This window comes from Pinus tabuliformis, chromosome 7 (assembly GCF_031772625.1).
Source record: "Pinus tabuliformis cultivar Carrire ecotype Pingquan chromosome 7, CPIR1, whole genome shotgun sequence".
Lineage (NCBI taxonomy): Eukaryota > Viridiplantae > Streptophyta > Pinopsida > Pinales > Pinaceae > Pinus > Pinus tabuliformis.
The window spans coordinates 1,590,288,485-1,590,309,151 of NC_142293.1; positions in this window are offsets into that span (position 1 = coordinate 1,590,288,485).

Genomic DNA, 20,667 nt, shown 5'->3' on the forward strand with positions numbered 1-20,667 from the left:
TCAACCCTGTCAAATGGAATTGATTGATTCCCCATTAACTCCTGGATCAAGAAAAAGATCTAGGAAAAAACCAATCACAATAACCTCTAAGAATGTGGAACAAGAATAGAGATGTCTAATTTCTCAGCCACTCTTGAGGCTCAAATTTATTCCACCACCAGTACATGTTATGCATCTTGCATTGGTACATACGAAACTGAGGTAGAATATGATGTTGTCTCCGAGGATATTAGAATGATAGATGTCGGGAAACTGATCAATTTTAGTTTGAAGGAATCATGCCTTCAATGCTTCAAATAGCATCTACATCTTCCATTATTGAAGATACCCATGCACCTTCAGAAGGCAGTCATCCATGACAAAAAGATTGAATTTTGAATAGGCTAGGCAATAAATCAATAAAAAAAATAAATGACTAAAAAATACAAGACATTCTGTTGTAAACAAAAGAAAAAGATAAAAAAATTGATGTAAGCGTGAAAATATGGAAAGAGCTTGTGAAATCATATGATAGAGAAGATGCACAGAGGAATTCCGATGAGGAGAGCACACAAGTATTTAAATTTGGTCATAATATTATTTCAAATTCATTAAATTATTTTTACATTTTACTGGTGCATAATTAAATTGAATTAGTGTATGTTTTAGGACAAGGCCTTGAAGGCCAGACTTACCAAATTTCATGCCACACATCACAGTGGAAAAACATGTTTATAAGCCTTAATATGAAAATCTGTAAGTATATTTAATGTATGAAATTATATTTTTTTAATTTTGTACAAAAAAGTTAATGATTGGATATTAATTAATTTAACTAGTCTATTTGCCATGTTTTGACAAGAGCAACAATATGGCCATTATCCATCACAATTGGAATTCGATATGATACAAGAGAAAAAAGTTGTCTAATTTTATTATCTGGATGGAGAATATGGTATCACTAGTTGGCTTTCAATAACTTAGTTGGATATTGTTATGTTAATATGTCAATTTTCATTTTTTGTGTTGAGTTTTTTTAGCTTGAGTTCTTTTGTGCTCCCATCAGTAATAGCACCCTTATAAATCACCAACCTTTCACTATGATCAAGTCCTTATAAATCAATATCCAACCATGGATTTATAAAGTCCTTTGCCAAAATCCCTTGGCCAAAGGAGAGATGAAAGACCATGTAATACATAGCCCGTAGACAACAAACCTACAGGTTGACAACGCATAATGAGTACCTCTAGAGTACAAGGCAAAAGTATAGCAAGCCACCAATGACAAGACACAAGTATAGTGAGCCTCCAAGAACAATACACAAGTCATAATGAGCCTCCAAGGAAAAGACGCAAGCCATAACAAACCCTCCAAGGACATGACACAAGTCATAGTGAGCCTCCAAGGACAAGACACATTTCATACTGAGTCTCTAATGAGCATCAAAAAGACATAACAAACCCTAGAAGGAGCAAGAACAAATGTAGCAAAATTCTCCATGCAACTACAGAGCCAAACCAAGTGTGCAAGAGCAAGATAAATATGTCACAATCAATGAAGGAGCTCATATATATATATAGACATCCAACATCACTCTTACATGACTTTATATTATGGTCGACTTTCATTTCACATAACCAACGTCTAGATTTGGATTTTACATGAATTTAGATGGTTTACAAAAGGATTTTATATGAATTTCTCTTTTGGACATTTATGGCTTGTTTGACTCCAGCTTTGTTTCCTCACTCAATCTAATATTTTATGCTAAAGTATATATATCTGTAGATAATTTACAGTTTTTGTTATTTATTTTTTTCTATTCTCCAACCATCCTTTTGAGTGTCCTCAATGAAAATCTAAAACACTTTTTTTTTGTCATTTATTTAGTCCATAAATTCTTCCTAATTTGTCTCTTTATTATTTTCTTGTCAAGGAAAATATTTATTTAAATTGCACGTGTGTTACACACATGGTTTTCCAAATAATTCAATGAGACTTGACATAAACTATGACATTTTGGTCAATCGTTCAATAGATTATGATTCAGACCAAAATGCCTCAATACTCTAAGCATCCGTTGCAAGAATTCCCTAGGATCCATAAGTAATATAAATTGAATATATTTTCCATGTTGTAAGTGGTAAATATCAGAGGTTGTTTGAGTGCTCCTCTTGGATTGGGATTGTTGGTGCCTTATATTTGAGAAACGTGTCAAAATTACAATGCTAATGTTGTATTTCTCTTTAGAACTCATCCCCATAGTATTTAACATTGCTTGTGTTGTCTATTTTTGTTGTTGAGCTCTACAACCTTGGTAGTGCTTTTTTATTCTTGCTATTGAGCTCTACAGCCTTTGTGGTAAAGGTGTTGAGTTACAATTTATGTTTTTGGGTGATTTCTCATGGGAGGGATTTCTTTTTGGTGTTCTTGAAGTTTTCTAAGTCAGTTGAAAGGATGGTTAGAGCCATACTTTAAAGTTGATATTGTCTAGAATATCATGTTGTTGAGGTACTAGGCACACTTGTAGATATTAAGAATTTTTCTTATGACGTTTAATCTATATCTTGAGCCAATGGGAGCCTCAATGATAGGGAAACCAATAAATCTTGTGGAAGAATTAGTTTTTTGAAACAACAAGATTGGTGTTGTGTTGTTCACTTTATATAATTCTTGATCATATACTTCTTCATAAATCCTCATAATCTTCCAAGAACACTTTTTCATTATTTTCACTCACTACCCATTTGATTACAGTGTTATCCAAAAATTAAATGTGAAAGAATGGTCATAGGGAGAATTGAGCTCAATGAACCATTTTGTTTAACTTATAAGATACTTCTCTTGAAGGCCTCAACTGTCGTAATAATGAGAGAGGGGGAGAGAGGATATCCTTGTCTAGTTCTTCCTAGGCTAGAGAACAAGTTATAAAGTGGGTCTTGAACAACAAATGAAGGGGTGAAGGAACACTCTAAAATTGACTTGGCTAAATTTGGGTGAGACCAAATTTTTGGAGCATCTATGTAAGGACCAATTGATATTGTTAAAGGATTTGTTTTTCATGTTTTTAAATTTGTCTTTGGTTATGTATGTTTTCTATGGTAGTGTAGTTTATTTTGAGAAATGATAAAGTTGTTTGGACTTTAAATACCTAAGATAAATCCACATTTTTCATTTGGAATGGGGAGCTTGATTTTGGAGGCAAGTATTTTAGAGGGAAGTAGATAAATATTAAATCATATTGTAGAGAGATGGGTTGCAAATGTATGATATCATTTGAAGATTAATTATTTAGAATTAAGCCAAGAAAGTTATAGTCCAAAGAATATAACTCTATTTTCATTCTTTTATGATTCTTCAACTGCATTATGAAGGTATTTCTTGATGTTCATGAACATGTGATGAAATAAATTAATTGAGAAGTTACAAGGGATATGGGAATCTGTAATGAGGGATATAATCTCCCTATTCATGTAATTTGTGGTAGTCGCAAGGACAAGGGGAAGATATGATCTAGAATTTATTTCTTGTTGCTTCTTGTCTTTAAGAGAAGGTTTTATTGGGGCTTTCTAGGGACCCAATCATGCTTTCTCAATGCTTGCCACTCCTTGGAGATAAGACAAGTCATTTTTATTAATGTCCAACAAATGACCAAGAAAAAGGTCAATGAGATTAGGGGTTGCAATCAATTGCCAATAAACTAAGGAAGTGTCTAGAAAAATGGTAGATGCTAATAATATGACTAAAATGGAAAGATAAAATTGCCGATAAAAGATTGAGACGAAAAATCTAGGTACAATATAGGAGGAAAAATCTAACAGGTCTAAAGCCTTAACTCAACATCAAAAATATAATTGTAAATAAAATAAGTAGAGGAAGGAGAGGTAGACAAAGTATGTTTGTCTTTATTTAACACTGTGAAGTGACCAATGTAATACTTGATAACGTCCTTTGGAGAGCATCTAGGGTTGTGGGGCCTGGATTTACAATCTTGTGAGGAGGTATGGATTGAAATGAACCTTCTCTCATAACATTGGTCTCTTAGTGGAGTCAGCAGGAATCACTTCATATGGTGTGGGTTTGGCTTTGAAATATCCTACAGGAGGGTGTACATTGCATATATTAGTTTAGGCATGCTAAAAGAAAGAAGTGATGAACTTGGTAGTATTGGGCTTATAAAGGTCACTCAAAGTCTTCTATTTGTGTATCATCACTTTACATATGTATAAGGTTAATCATATTTGGTATTTGTAGCAAAATAAATTCGCAAGAGATTCCTCATGAGTCTCAAAACAAGTTAACATCACCGAACCTCATTGTGTATTTGGTGCACTTGAAAACAAAGTGTTCCTTGGATGTTATCAACTATTTATGGTTAAGTCATTAGATCATTTTGGAAAGATGGATGAGGTGGTTCATGTTGATCCATAGATGGTGGGAGCCAAACTACAATAGGCTAAGGGTGATCCCAAGGCTTTGCACCCAATTAAATTAAATATAGTTAGACCATTGCAAACTTTCATGTTGGCACCAAGAGTCTAATAGTAGGTTGAATTGAGTGCTGTGAATGCATGCCAATAGTTGTCGGGGATCCTTGACTACCTTGTTGATATATCCTTTAGTGGATATAACTATAGGCATCTGAAGAGTAATTGGAGGGAGGGAGATTGATCTAAAATGGATCTGAAAAGAAGCAAAAATGGGATAAGGATTAGTACACCCAAGTAGTCGACAAAAATTGAGGGTTAGAAAGAGAAAAAACAAAAATACAATACAAAGATAAAAAAAAATTAGATGAAAGAAAAGAGGAAAAATGTGAATGAGAAAAAATAAAATAGGAGAGAAGAAAGATCAGGAATGGGAAATGAAGAAACAAGGATGCTTGGCCTTCTAGTTACCCATAGCTCTACGTAGAGATTCTTGGATGTTGATTAGAAAGGGTCTTTTGTCTGAGAAGAGATGATGTAGAAAGAATCCTTCTTGTTTAAATTGATGCATGGCTCACAGAGCCATGAGCCTACGTTGTAACCCCATAATTTTTGAAAATAAGGACTCAACAACCATTTGGAACTAGTTTTCTCATCTAGGTTTCTAGGGTAAACATTATGGTTAGTGTGTCATGAATTCCTCTAAGATTTTTGTGTGATGGTATTATGGATTTCAACTAGTTTAGGGTTCTGGGTGCTTGGTTGTAAAATATTGGGAGGAGTTCTAGAGTGAAATGAACCTTCTCTCATAACATTGGTTGTTTAGTGGAGTTAGTGGGAATTACTTCATATGGTGCAATTTTGGCTTTGAAATCTCCTATAGGGAGGGTGTTCATTTCTTACAAAGTTGGCTTAAATAATTGTTATGATAAATTTTAGATCATTGTGATATTAATTTCTTTTTGAGTCAATTCTTTCCCATTGTTCTGCAGACCCCATCAGAAAAATAGTCCAGATTATCCATTTAATGGTGTCCACAATATCAATGGATGTAATAGCCCGGACATCGTAATTTTCCAATTAGTTTCTCTTAGTATTTTGTAGATAGCATCCCATTACTACTTCTAGGGATAGATGGTGCTTACCATGGCTATATTCATCATTTTTTCCACTTGGACATTGTCAAAAGGACAATTGGGTTGCTCATACTCAAGGACCTATGTGTAGTGTTATCCTACAACCATTGATTCTTAATTTCATATAATTATGGGCCAATAATTTGACATTTTGTTAATCCAACCATTTTAATTTGTGGCTAATACGTTACTATCCATTTATACGTAATTTCAAGTTGGGTGTTATCTTCTACATGGATGAAAAAGTAATGTTTAATAATTAATGAAATTGTGCTAATGAATGGTAGAGAATCAATTGCACTTGGATACACATGCTGTGTGGTAATCATTAAGGCATTGATATTTTGTTCAGCTACACATTGCTAACTAAATTGTGTTTATGAATTATTTAATGACATGATGTATGGTGTGTTGGCTTATTTTGGGTTGACCACATAAACATATCCTTCAAACAGATCCCGGCCCCGTTAGCAAAACCATTATTAACTTAGTTTGGGATGACCTAGGTTCAGATTTTACTGCGCACCAACAAAACCCTCAATCACTAGCCCTCTTGGAACTGACCTGTAAGTAGCTCACATTCTCACCTGAAGTGATTATGGGAGGATGCAGAACCAGGTTTATGCAGCCTTGAGGCATGATGTGATGTGGTATTTTTATGTTCTTTTATCCTTAACAGGCATAGATTACTTCACAAGGTTGGATTATTTACTTAACCATGCCATTAATAGACATAAACAATACTACGTGGAAGTAAAATATAACCAAAATAATGAAGAAAAAGCAAAAGATACATAATAATCATACATAATCTATCTCCATCAAAACAACACTTATATTAATTCCTTGAAACAACGTACAATTCCTCGACCTACACACCCAATTGCAAGTGTCTATGCACTCACCTATAGACTTTAGCTCTCTTCGCTCTTAGCTGCGGAGCCTTTCCTTCAAGACCCAAACAAAGATTACAAAGATAATTTCTTATGCTCCTATCATATCATTATTACTATAATTACTTTGATTTACATGCTTTCTCCTATATATACTAATTACATGAACCGGTACATCAAAATACCATGCTCCAAATACCATGGTACTCCTAAAAAGAATCAACTATTGCCCACACCCGTTACAAAAAGAAGGTAATTAGACCCACCTCGAAGCCCCTAAAACATCGCACGGTATATAGCTCCATGGTACCATGCACTCTTCTCCCCAAAATGCAGAGTTTTGACCAAAACCTGGGCCAAGTTGGGTTGTGCTCAACAAGCCCCCAACACACACATGTGACTCATCCCAAGTCACTCAGCTACTTTGCCTTGAATATTTGTTGCGATGTTGTTGTAGGCGACGTTGTACTACTGTAGTCTCTCTATTGCCTACTTATCTTCCCTGGAAACTTCTTCTAGTATTGCCTCTATCACTTGTCCTGTAGTCTTTTGCAACACTGCTCCTTCCTTTTGTCAAAGCTCCTGGAGCTTCCCATCCACTTCCTGCGATAGATGGAGAGCCTCATCCTACCATGGTTGACTTATCTCCGTTAAAATTTTCTCCTCCATTATGAGTTCTTCTATTTATTTATGAAGTGCCTTGCCTTCATTGATTCTCGTAAGCTTCTACGAGACTAGAAAGGTCTTCGAAGTTGCCCGCATCTTCTATAGGTGCTCCTGCTTCTACTGGATTTTGTCTTCTATCTTTTGTATGTTCGGATATTCTTGTAGTGAAGTCCAAATCTACAAGGTCTCATCCAACAAATTTCCACACTCTACCAATGTCTCAGAGATGTCTGTCACTGCAGTCTTTAGGTTGATCTCCTTCTATTCATGCACTTCTACTAGTGTGGTTGGATACAACTTCATTTGTAGCTCACTGATATTTATTTCATATTCAATCTACACATCCATAATATTCTTCTTTGATTCCTTGAATGTAAGGTTGAGCTTCGCGATGCTATCTTCTACTGATCCCTCCTTGTAGACATCCATGTCTGAAACTTCCCTGCATGTGGCTTCGACCACCTCTTTCAATCTTTGTTGTTGTAGCTCTTCTTGATCTTTATCCTTGATGGCCTAGTCCAGTTGTTTCTTCAATGCAACGTGCTCTTATTCTACGTAAATATTTAACTGTGAGGTGCATTGTTTGCACTCCTTTAACTCATTTATGATGCCTTGGTGCAGGTCATGTAATATCGGAATGGGCAATGCTGCCATGATCATGTTGACATGATCCCAACATTTTGCTTGCTTCTTGACTTTAGCGGAGTTTAACTGCAGAGCTTCGGTAGGTATCTGCATTATCCTAATCCAAAATTTCATCTCTATAAGTCTTTGTGGATGGAGTTCTTGGCCTATTTGCACTATTTGTCTGAATGTTTATGCCAATATTTTCAATTCTACAATACTCTGCTTGACACCTGTTAGGAGTGTGCCATAGCAATCCTCTATTTTGTTCCATGACTCTATTGTGACTTCTTGAAATTTCTCCCCAATGTCATCTAGGTCCCCATTGATAAGGACCAGTGCCATTGAACCCTTGTATTTACCAGCATTCTGCTTCTTTCTGCTCCTTGGTGATGTTTTGCTCTGCATCTTCCTCCTTCCTTTTTCTGTCTCTATCTGGTCCCTAGTCTACTCTTTGTGATGCTCCTTCTCCTGTTCATGCTCTTGTTCATCCTTGTCTTTATCCTTTCCACTTGGTTCCCATGCTGTAAAGTTTCTTCCTTTGTTTCACTATCTCTTGCATCTTTCTCCATCGCAGCCATCCATTCTGTGGGCCATTGTTGTATTAATGTCATAAGATCATCTTTGGTGGCTAAGTATGGCAAATGATGCCATGTCTTCATTATATCCTTTTGAGCCTATATATAGATCCTATGAAAGTCTTCTTTGAACTTCGCAATAGACTTATATTGCTGGTACAAACTTGGTGACAGTCTAGGGTGTTGATTTACCAACATGTGTAAATCCATGTGATACAAGACAAATAATATTTTGTTCTCCTGTGCTCGCGATGTCATCTTGGTATACTAGAGCTAGGCATACCGTGCGACTTCACACATGTCTGCTTATACTAGAGGAAACTGCGAATCCTCTAGCTCCTTCCATGCCAACAATTCTATGATCAAAATTAGCCATGCGTAATGAAAGGTCTTACCTTCCTCTTGAGCTTCCTGACAATCTTCTAGGAATTCTCTACCTAGATATCTAGCCTAGTTGTACTAGACCCCATTTTTTCACTGCACAGCTAAGGAAACAACTACTGCAGGGACTTCATTAGCTCAACATTTTTTCATAATATTCTCAGCTAAGATATGATAGGTGAAGTGTACTCCTTGGTCACTGATCGAATTTATGTCATAGCCTCACATTTTCTTGACCAAGTTGAAATTCTCCTTCATGTTTTGTGCTATCACTTTGTTCTAATCCTTACCCACCAACTCTTTGGAGGGGTCCCTTCCTTGGTATGGGAACCTGGTAATCCATGATATTAACATCTCATCAATGGGGATCCTCTTTCCCATCCAGAGGCATCTGTCGTGCACGCGCATGAGAAATTGTCTTACGCAAGCTATGTTAGGTGTACTTTTGCCAAAGTGCGACATGTTTAGCATGTTCAGTAAGCCTAATGACTCCAACCCTTGCATCCACTAATGTGGTTCCAACCTTGTTTCTCCACTCTCTGGGTAATGGACATGCTTCAAGTATTCGCTTACTTGACATTGGGTATTTGTTATGGTCGTTGAAGTCGTTATCCTCGAATTTAAACTATGGGATTGTTCCAAGAAATTCTCCTTCAAATGGTATTTTATCTAGTAGCAATGGTGTATATTGCGTGTGGAGCCTGATCATCTTCTTTATTCAGAGGTATCACCGCACGATCTTTGGGAGCCCCCCTGGCAGGGGATCAGGGGCAGCACCCTCGAAGCTAAAAATAGATGTAAAATTACCTTGTAAAATGTTGTAATTTCATAGTCAATCTGGGCCGTTCATTAGGCGGAGATATGACAATAGAAGTTATGCTTAATTTAGGGTTTTTTTGCCCTAGAAGGAAACCCCTCGCTATATATGAGGGAATTGTATTGCGTATAGGTAGATCTTTATCCTGATTGAGAAAGAGAGAGGAGATTATGTGAGAGCGAAGAGGGAATTACAACAGATCTATTGTAGGTTGTATCTCTTCAGTTTGCTGGATAATATAAAAGGAAGGACTGGCTATTTCCCGTGGACGTAGCCCATATTGGGTGAACCACATGTATCTAATCTCTCTTGTTTGATGTGTTTTTTGTGTTTATATTTCTACAATATATTTTATGTGTTCTATTTCTCTGTAATATATAATTTTCTAACAACTGGTATCAAAGCCAAAGGTCTATTTGACTGATAAACTCGTAGGAGAGAAGGGTTCCTGGTTCAAGTAGGAGCAATGGTGGAAAATGATAATTTTAGGGTCGAAAAATTTAATGGCCAAAACTACTAGCTATGGAAGATGCAGATGGAAGATTATTTGTACTAGAAAGATCTGTAGCAACCATTGAGTGGAAAGACAAAGAAGCCAATGATTATGATAGGCACAGAATGGGATATTCTCGACAGAAAGGCAATTGGAACAATATGGCTGTGCCTAGTGGCATCAGTAGCCTTTAATATTTCAAAGGAAATGACAACAGAGGGTTTAATGTCAGCATTGGCCAAACTATATGAAAAACCCTCGGCCTCAAAGAAGGTATTTCTTATGAAGCATTTATTTAGTATGAAGATGTCAGAAGGTGGATCTGTTGCTGATCATTTAAATGAATTTAATACAGTTACCAATCAGTTAAGTTCTATAGGGGTAACTTTTGATGATGAAGTTAGGGCTCTGTTATCTCTGTGCTTATTTCTAGAAAGTTGGAATGGTTTAGTTATGGCCATTAGTAACTCTGTCTCTGGATATAGTACTTTAAATTTTGATGATGTTTTCGGTGCAATGCTTACAAAGGAAATGCGACAGAAAATCTCCAGTGAGACATCAGGTAATGGTTTGACTGCAGAGACTAGGGGAAGAAAAATGGAAAGAGGAAAGAGCCCGGGATATCATAGTAAGTCAAGGAAAGGTAGATCCAAGTCCAAATCGAGGATAGTGTGGTGGAAATGTGGGAAGAAAGGACACCTAAAGAAAGAATGCAAGTCTCAAAAGGGAAAAGAAGGAGATGCGTAGCAAGAAAACAATCATGAAGCGAATGTAACAGGTGATGTGTTGCAATATGATTTGATTATTTCATTAGAAAATATTATTGGTGCCTGGGTGGTAGATTTAGGGGCCTCATTCCATGCCACACATGATAGGAAACATTTTCATGATTATGTTCAAGGATATTTCAGACAAGTTTGATTAGGTGATGGTAAACCATGTAAAATCATTGGAATGGTTAAATTTTCATAAACCAGTAAAATGGAAATCAATGGCTATTGAAGGAGGTAAAACATGTTCCAGATCTGAACAAAAATCTAATTTCAACAGGGAATTTAGGAGGTGAAGGCTGTGTGACTAATTTTATAGATAAAACCTGGAAGGTCACTAAAGGATCCCTAGTAATAGCAAAAGAAGAAAAGGTGTGTACATTGTATTTATGCAATGTTATTTCTAATTTTGTTAATGCGTTAATCTCTACATGAGAAGATACGGCATTGTGGCATCATAGGCTTAGGAAGATGAGTGAGAAGGGTATGCAGATTCTTCACTCAAGAAGTTTGTTTCTAGGTTTGAAGCATGTTGATTTAAAATTCTGTGAGAATTGTCTTTATGGAAAACATAAGAGATTCAGATTCCTCAGAGTTGGGAAAGAAAAGAGGAGAGAAAAATTAGATCTTGTGCATATAGATGTATGGGGACCTGCTCAGGTATCATCTCTCGGTGACTCTTATTATTATGTTACTTTTATTGATGTTGCAACCAGAAAAACCTGGATTGAACCTCAGGCTGAAGGAAGGCAATTCCAGGGTAACCACAAACCGCGCTTAGCCAAGTAGCTAGCCCTACTAGGCTAGGAGAGGGCTCTCTTCGTAAGGATCTCAGCCAAGATGACTGGATTAGGAAAAGGATATTAGGCTACATATAGTAGCACAAGGTTTGATTTGATTTTAAAGGGGTTTTGCTAGATCAAGATGAGCTAGACAATTAGGGCTAGGGAATTAGGTCAAAATTGCAGGGTGTTCAATGGGGCCAAGTAGGCAAAAGGTTTAGAAATCTAGGGCTTGATGGGTGAGGTGTTTTAATACTGGTGAGAAGCTAGGAAGAGCATGTGATTACCATGGATCCTTCCTAGACTATAAAAAACATATAATGGTGAATATTTCCCCAAAGCATAGCAGTGATGTTATGAATTCTACCTTTCAACTTGAAAACATTCACTTAGAAGAAATGAAATGATTAATGAAGTACACAAAAAATTCTAACATATGATCACAAGAGAAGAAACTGAACTAAAGTTCATACCACATGGATCCCAAAGAAATAGATGCAATTTTTATTAATCTCCTGCTAAACTACTACAAAATGATGTACAATAAAGGCATAAGCATCCAACTGAGTCCAACCCTTTACAATGAGAAAGAAGAAGAAGATATATGCATTATTTCAACCTCGTCCCATCCTCAGAGGTTGAATCCCTAAGATGAGGAGCTAATCTAACCAACATTGAACAAGAAACTAAAATTTAGGCATCCTAACAACTTGCCTCTAAAAGTGAGAAAACTGATTCATTTGTGCTCAAATTGACTTTTAATCTAATGAATCTACCCTCTACTACTAATTATCCATCATATCTACAAGAAAAGTAATCATTTACATCAGTAAAAAATCCTCCATGAGAAAAAGTCCATGAACATATTCAAAACACAGTAAAATGGCCATCCTGTGCAAAATTTTTGCTACACGCAATGCCACCGATCCAACACACAATGCCAATTTCAGGTCCCTTTTGGAAGCCTTCCTAGCATCCAAATTGGGCTCATGATAGCTCATTGGAAATATATTCAAGTCTAGTTTCCAAAAAACCTATAATTTCTTCGTTTGAAGCTCATTTGACCCCTCAAAATTTTAGTCTCCCAAGACTGCTTCTGTGTTTCCAAAAAGTGGCAGAAAGGTCATTTTTAGGGTGTTTTGTGACTTTTTGGTGGACCAGTTCTACCCCAAGAAGTTATAAAATCCATAGGGTGCATGTACTCATCACTCTAAATCTAAAAATGCAAGCCATTTTTCCATTGGGTTCCCCTAGCAAAAGCGGAGCGCCAGGAGCACTGCACGTTGAGCCAGATTTTATGTGTTTAGAATTTTCAAAATTTGCAAAATATAAAAACTCCTCGAAACTTGACCAAAATTGGTGAGCAGGACCACCATCAAGTATCTTGATGAGCCAAGGAAGCTTCAGCAAGCAACCTAAGCCTATCCTCCTCTTTTTTTCCTTTTAGAGCCCATCTTAGGCTTGCTTTCATCTATTTGACCCTCATGTTGCAAATTTTGTTCTCGGTCCTGTAGTGGTAGGCAATATGCCTGAGGATCTGGTTGTTCCTATTGGCTTTTTGCAATAGCTTCTCTATGTGAAAATTGACTCTTTCAAGCCAAATCTCTCTATCACCCTCAATTTCCTTCTCAACTGGAGTCAAAGTGACCAGTACATCTTTTTCTTGCATTGCTGACTTACCCTTGTCACCTTGTCTTTTTACCTTGAGAAGTTCTAGCTCCATGAGGACCTACTTATCACTCAACTGCTTGTTCTCTTGTTCCAGATATGTGATGACATACTTGGCTCTCTCTAAATTGTCCATTAATGCTTGGATTTGAACCTCTTTCTCCTGTATGATGATGTTCTCTATTGTTGCTTCATCATGAGCCTCTAAGTCAATTGTCTTTATGCCATGATGAATATAATGTTGTTCTAGCTCATCATGCTCTGTCAAATCAAAGTCTCTTTCCTCCTCATCATCAAGATCTTCCACCTGCATCTTTTATTTCCCTTTGTGTAGCTACTGCACCTGTACCTGTTGTGTTGATGAAGAAGGCAAAGCCCCTTCCATATTATGTGGAGCAAGAATTTACCTATGAGTTGATGAAGAAGGCAAGGTCCCTTCCACATCCTATGGAACAAACACTTGCCTATCAGCTGCAAACAATTTTCTTGTGCCCCTCTGGTATGTCATGTAGGTCCTAGGCACCTCAGTATCTCTAGTCTCTTTGGCCTTCTCATCTGTCTTCACCTGAGAATTGCTAGAAGGTCCTCCTGATTCTTGGGACACTGGTGGAGGAATTTGAGGACCCTTGAGGATGTCATGAGAAATAAATGTCTCCTAGGAGATGTTGAGAAGGTTAAGATGATGAAGCACAATCATCTTGATCATGGAATAATGATAAATACTACTCATCTACTGAGGGTATGGCTTTTTTTGCACAAAGTGGGCCATCTTCTCAATATTACTGAACAGGAAATAAGGGAGGTTTAACATCCTCACCCTAGTAAAATGCATGAGAAACCTGATGTGATAGGTGTATAGTCTGGAAAATCTGCCCTCACAAGTGAAATATTTCATGATGATTTTCATCATGGGAGCATACTTGTCTTCAAGGAACCTGAAAGGAAAAAGCCTTTTGGCTTCATTTCTATACCTGGGTTTGATTAAGGTTCATAATAGTGTTCATCCAGGTCCTGTGACTTCTACCACTTGTCCCCTAAATTTGGAATCCTGGTTGCATCCGCAATAATGGAGGGTGAAACTATAAATGTCACCCTAGCAAAAGTCACCTTATTATCCCGAAGATTGGCTACAAAAAGCCTGGTGAGCTCAGGGTGGTGTTGAACTCTCTCTACCTACCCACAAAACTGATAGCACCCTAGATGCCTGAAACAAGTGACAACCAAATGAGAGGCTTGCAACTCTCTGAGGTTTGATGGCTCTTCCCTGACAATTCTACCTCCCTTGTGTGGTTTCCTCTGATGCCTAGGTCTATCTGTTGAACTGTCACTACTAGTGTTTTCCTCCTCCCCATAGTCTCTATCTTCTCTATCCATGTTTGCAAATTTTGAGGTTGTGCGCTCCTAGAAAGGGATGAAGGGAGTGAGCAAGAGTGATTAGGAGTAAGGGAATGGGAGATGACCTTGTGAGGTATTTGGTGGGCTAGGAAATGAATGGGAGGGTATGAATCATGAAAATTAGGGAGAGGGGCTTGGGTCCTTTTTGAAGTATAGCTTGTGGGATGAAGGACAAAGGAATATAAAATGTTATGGAGTGATATAGGGGAGGGGTTCAGGGATTTAGTGATAGGTGACAGGAGAAATAATGGGGGTTAGGGTTTCTAAGGTATAATTAAGGAAGAATCTAGGGTTTCACTTTTTCCATTGTAAATTACCTTTAAAAACTTTAATTGCAAATCAATGATGAAGTACAGTGAGGAAAATTACTTGCTTGAGGGAAGAGAGGGTTATTTTTTATGCTTTTAGGTAGCTAGAGGCTTTTTGGCCCTTGCTAGCTCAATGCGCAACGCCTGATACAGGCGCATAGCGCCCTCCTTAACGCCCAACGCACTGGTTTTCTACACTACCAAAATCTCCCTACACACAGTGCTTAGCCTGTACGCACATCGCTCTGACTTGAATGTGCAGCGCCACCTCCACTGCCCCAAACACGCAACGCCAACCTCCCTAAGTGCAGCGCCACTTCTCCTTGGCCCAAAACTAACTCAACTTCTCCTCTTTTCTTCACCTATTGACTCCTTCTTTGCCAATGAGAATGATGAGTTTGAAAATGAAATGTGACACCTTATATAGGAGTAGATTTTGATTTTTCATTTAAAAAACCCACTTTCTAATGTTTCTTGACCTTTTTCAAATCTCCGTTTTAATGCCTTTTCTTCATTGTTCCTTTTTAGGTGGATGATGCTCAATTTGAACTGATTTTTGCACTGGTTCATTGTCTTGTAGGAAGGAGAGATGCCTTGGTGCAGTCGGGATCATTTATTACATAAAGTGACTTAAATTACATAAAAATATAAATTAACGCAAAATACTCTGTTTTCACCTCAAAACCATGTGTTTTGAGGTGAAAGTTACATTAGTTAAAAATATAATTGTACAATGACTATGACTTACTAGCAATCATTCTTGATTTATTTATCATCCTCATCCCATTGCTACCCTTTATTTACACCTTTAAATCATGCCTTTGACCTTGGAAATGAAACCCTAAGACCTAATGAAAACATGCCCTAAGACCTAATGAAAACATGATTGCATTTTTACCATGAAATCATTACTGAATACAACCCAAAGATGGGTCAGCAGGTGTACTTTATGAGGGAGAAATTAGATTTTCTGAGAAGACAACCATCAATGGATCAGCTTGACATGATCTAATGAAATGATGTAAAAATTTCAGTATGGGACCCATAAAATGAAAATGGAAAGAGAAAATTTGATCCCTGATGGAAGTATGCATATATTGACACTAACATTGGCCTTATTGGGGATGGAAACTCCTTGGAGGTGTCAAGAACACTGTAGACCAAGTGCCTAGCTGATTGGGCCAATATGGTCGAACAAACAAAAGACTAAAAAACCCCCTTTTTTTTTACAATTTTAAAGAATAATGACTCAATACGAACTGAAAACTGACTCACGACCGACTCTAAACTTGAATCAAAACAAAATCAACCAAACTCAACAAAAATCATTCTAGATTTATGGCCTTCTCTTCGAGCCCCAAGCTCAGATGACAATGTACTTGAAATCTTGCAAGGAAAAGTAAACTGGTATATACAATGATGGTGAAGCAACTTCAGGGAACAACATCAAAAGTAGTAGTTTTTTCAGGAGGCTACCATTCACTTGTCCTCCTGAGCACTCTTGACCATCCTTTTCTTTTAAAAAAAATTCATTCTATCCTCAATAGGCTGAGATTTTATACAGTCCTTTCCATAGATTGTAAAACTTACCATGCTTTCCTTTTTCTTCATTTCGTGTATCCCATCATAGCACTACATCTTCCAGCTAAAACTTTTCTACCTTTGTTTTGCAGTCATAAATTTTCTTTATCTTCTCTTGCAGCCAGAAAGTGTTTTGGGAAAAATCTTCCCTTGTTTGCTTAAGGTGAATCATTTGATTAATCCTGCGCTGAATATCATCCTCTTCACTGCCAGCTTGTTGTAATAATCTCATGACCAGGACTGCAAGTGATGTCAAAAATACCGTATCAGTACCATAAACCAACTCAAAAGGTGACATACCTATTGATTTCTTACTACTCACTCTATCGGCCCATAAGGCATTGACAAGCTTTCAATACCAATTCTTTTTGTTTTGCTCTAACATTTTCTTGATAATGTTCACCAAGGATTTATTTGAAAACTCAGCTAATCCATTGCCCTATGGGTAGTATGTCGTGGAATGACCTGATGTAATATTGTACTTGTTGCAAAACTCGATCATCCTCTTTGACTTAAATGTTACTGCATTATCTGTTATAATCTTGTGAGGGCAACCAAGATGAGACAAGATATTAGATTCTAAAAAATGGATAATTATCGTGTCCGTGGCTTGCCTTGTCGGAATGGCCTCAATCCACTTGGTGAAGTAATCGGTAGCTGTCAAAATCCATTTTTGTTGTGCTAATGATGTAGGATGGATTTCTCCTATGAAATCAATTCCCCACTGCTGGAAATGTGCATTTACTTCAACTAGCTTTAGAGGAAGAGGAAGCAACTTCCTTTTTCCCTACATTCATGGCAGCGCATGACAATCTTATATAAATCTGAAAACAAAGTTGGCCAATAATATCCTGCTATCAACACTTTGTTAGCTGTTGCTTTCAAAAACAAATGACCACCACAATCACCTCTATGAAAATCATTCATCACCTACTAAGCTTCATCTTCAACCAAACAATTAAGAAGAACCTCTCCTGGGTCTTTCCAATAGAGAGCACTATTTAAGACACAAAATTTTACAGACTTTAGTTTTAGTGATCTACCTTTACTTCTTGACATTCCAGGAGGTAGCATAAGATGTTGAAGAACATAAAATATATAAGAATACCAAGGTGATTTGGGAAACATTTTTGATACTTGAATGAGTGAGACACCATCTTCATCATCTGACATTGCTGCAATGAGATTTATGTCTAGAGTGTGCAGATTTGATTCAGCCATCAGTTTCACCAAGTCTTGTCCTTTGACTAGTTTGGTAGGCTTAATCTCAAGATCATACTCCAACATTGATGTTATCCACTTACCACTTCTTCCCTCCAGATCAGTTTGCATGAGAACATTTTTGACAACTGCATTAGGAACATATGCTATGGTATGTGAATGTAGAATGTAGACTTTGAAATACTTCAATGCTTTTATAAGAGCTAGAGCTTGTTTCTCAATGATATTCTAACACAAAGCAGCATCTCTAATAGTCCTAATGAAAAATTCAATGGGTTGCTCCACCTGATCCCTCTTTTGCATCAACACTGCAGCCATAGTGTGCTCAGATGCAAATGAAAATATAATAAAATCATCAGTATAATCAAGATTGATCAAAACTGGGGCTGAGGTCAAAGCAAACTTTACCAAGTTGAACGATTTCATGGCATCCTTGGTCCATTTCATAGTGTTGTCCTTCTTCAACATATTCATAAATGCTCAGCCAAATTTGGTATAAATCTGCGTAAGAAATTCATCTTGCCATTGAAATCTTAAATCTCCTTTTTGTTGCGTGGAAAGTCTATTTGCTGGATTGCCCCCATCCTTGAAGGATCAATGCAGATACCATCTTTAGAAATTATATGACCAAGGAGTTTACCTTCTTCCATAGCAAAAAGGCTCTTTTCCAGGTTTAGATAAATCTCAAACTTCCTACATTTTTGAAAAACAATCCTTAAGTGGTGCAAATGCTCATCATCAGAACCAGAAAGTACAGTCAAATCATATAAATAGACTACCAAGAAAACATCCTTCTCATTAGGAAAAGCTATGTCCATTGCCCACTGAAAAGTGGCTTTGACATTCTTCAGCCCAAATGGCATCTTGGCATACTGAAAAGTTCCCCATGGTGTTGTGAAGGTAGTTTTGTCTTGGTATTTTTCATGCACCAAGATCTAATTATAGTCTGAGTAGCCATCTAGTAGTGACATCCGTGATACTCCAACTACTCTTTGCAGAATATGGTCCATCTTAGGAAGAGGGTAGTTATCCTTTAAGGACACTTTGTTTAGGTTCTGGAAATCTATGCACAAACTTATCTCTTCGGTCTTCTTTCGTACAGAGACCAAATTTTAAATCCAATCAGAAAATCTAGTTGGAACAATGACACCAGCTTTAAAAAATCTATATACCTCTTTCTCGATGGATGGCAACAACTTTGGATTGATTCTTCTCAACTTTTGTCTAAAAGGTTTTTGATCCGGCTTGATAGGAATAATAAGCTAAATGATGTTCTTGTCATACACTTTCAAATCTGAATAATCCTACGCAAAAGCATCATAAAATTAAGAAAGTAACTTAACATACTTAGCCTTTGCTTCGGGAGACAATGTTTTTGATAACTTTACAAGCATGGGCTGGTCGATTGTTCCAAGATTTACATCTTCAACTCCTTTGTCCATAGGAACCAAGGTTGCTTTTCTTGCCACATCATCTTGATCAAAGAGCTCCTCTAAAGGTATGAGACCTCTAGGAATAATATTATCCTTTAGCTGTAAAACCTCCATCTGATTTACCTAAATATCTTGTTCATCGAAATCACAAACATCATCAATGAAAGAATTCTTAAACTTTCCTTCATTCTAAGAAAGGCATTAATTTCATTGTCATCCAAAAAGACTTGCCAATATCTCAAATTATCAGGAACAGTAGGCCTATGTTTGACATTAATTTCAAATTTATTGCTAGAATTCATTGGAATCTTCAAATTTCTTACTGCAGTGGCGAGTGAATCTGCAATGATGTTTTGACGTCGGGGTATCGCTGTTAAGGTGTATTCCAAAAACATCTTCAAAATATCCAGAACTGCATTTCTGTAGGCTCTCATCCGCGGATGCTTTTCTTGATATTCTCCTTTTACTTGTTTAATCACCAGCTCTGAATCACCATAAATAGAAATCCTTTTCGTGCCTAGTTTCTTTAAATTTTTTAGACTTGTAATCAACGCCTCATACTCTGCTTCATTATTAGAGCCATCAAAAGATAACTTGTAGGAACATACTCTAACATTGCTTGGGACTTTGGTAGGCTAGAAAGCAGGGCTTCGAATCCAAATTCCAATATCGGCACCATCTTTCCCCATAGCACCATCGAAGTCCATGCTCCAAAGGCCGACTTCATCTTCTAGATGGTAGAATTCTATTTTATTCTCAACCTTACCTTTGCTGATTACTTCATTTTTCTACTCTTCACTGATCTTTTGCTGTTGTGTAGGCTGCTCAGAATAAGTTGCCATTTTTTCCTTTTCTTGATTAAGAACTGCTCTAAAATTCTCAAAAAGTTCTGGTACATCATCTACTTCTACAAGCTGAATATCTACATCATTCAATCCACTACCAGAGTACAAAACAAAATACTCTAAATCAATATGTACAACATTTATTGGATGATTCACAGGCTTCTCTTTATTAGTGATCATATACTTCATTTTCTTTTCCTAGTACAACTTCCTCAATTGATAGAAAACAGGGATTGTAGCATAAGAGAAGTCAAGTTGTAAAGTGCCTTTGAGTTTGGCTCCCCATGATCTAGATAAGAGAATACGAAATGATGGTGGTATATCAGCAACTACCACATCCATCAAGACATTTTTTGCTGGGGTTTGATCTAAAGAAACCACCAAATCTTTGATGAGACCAATGCAATGAACTCTACTAGAATCAAATGAGTACAAATCATGTTATTTATAGGTGATATCCAGGCCCAACTTTTCCATAATGGCTTTGGGCATCAAATTGTGGGAAGCTCCAGAACCTAACATAGAATTATGGAGAATATACTCATGTAGTCTAAGACTCAAATAAAAGGGAGGGACTTCACTATCTTGAGGCTAACCTTCTATGGCTGGACCAAAAATGAGTTCAGGATGATCATTCTCGACATTCACCATGTCAGACAAAGGATCTAT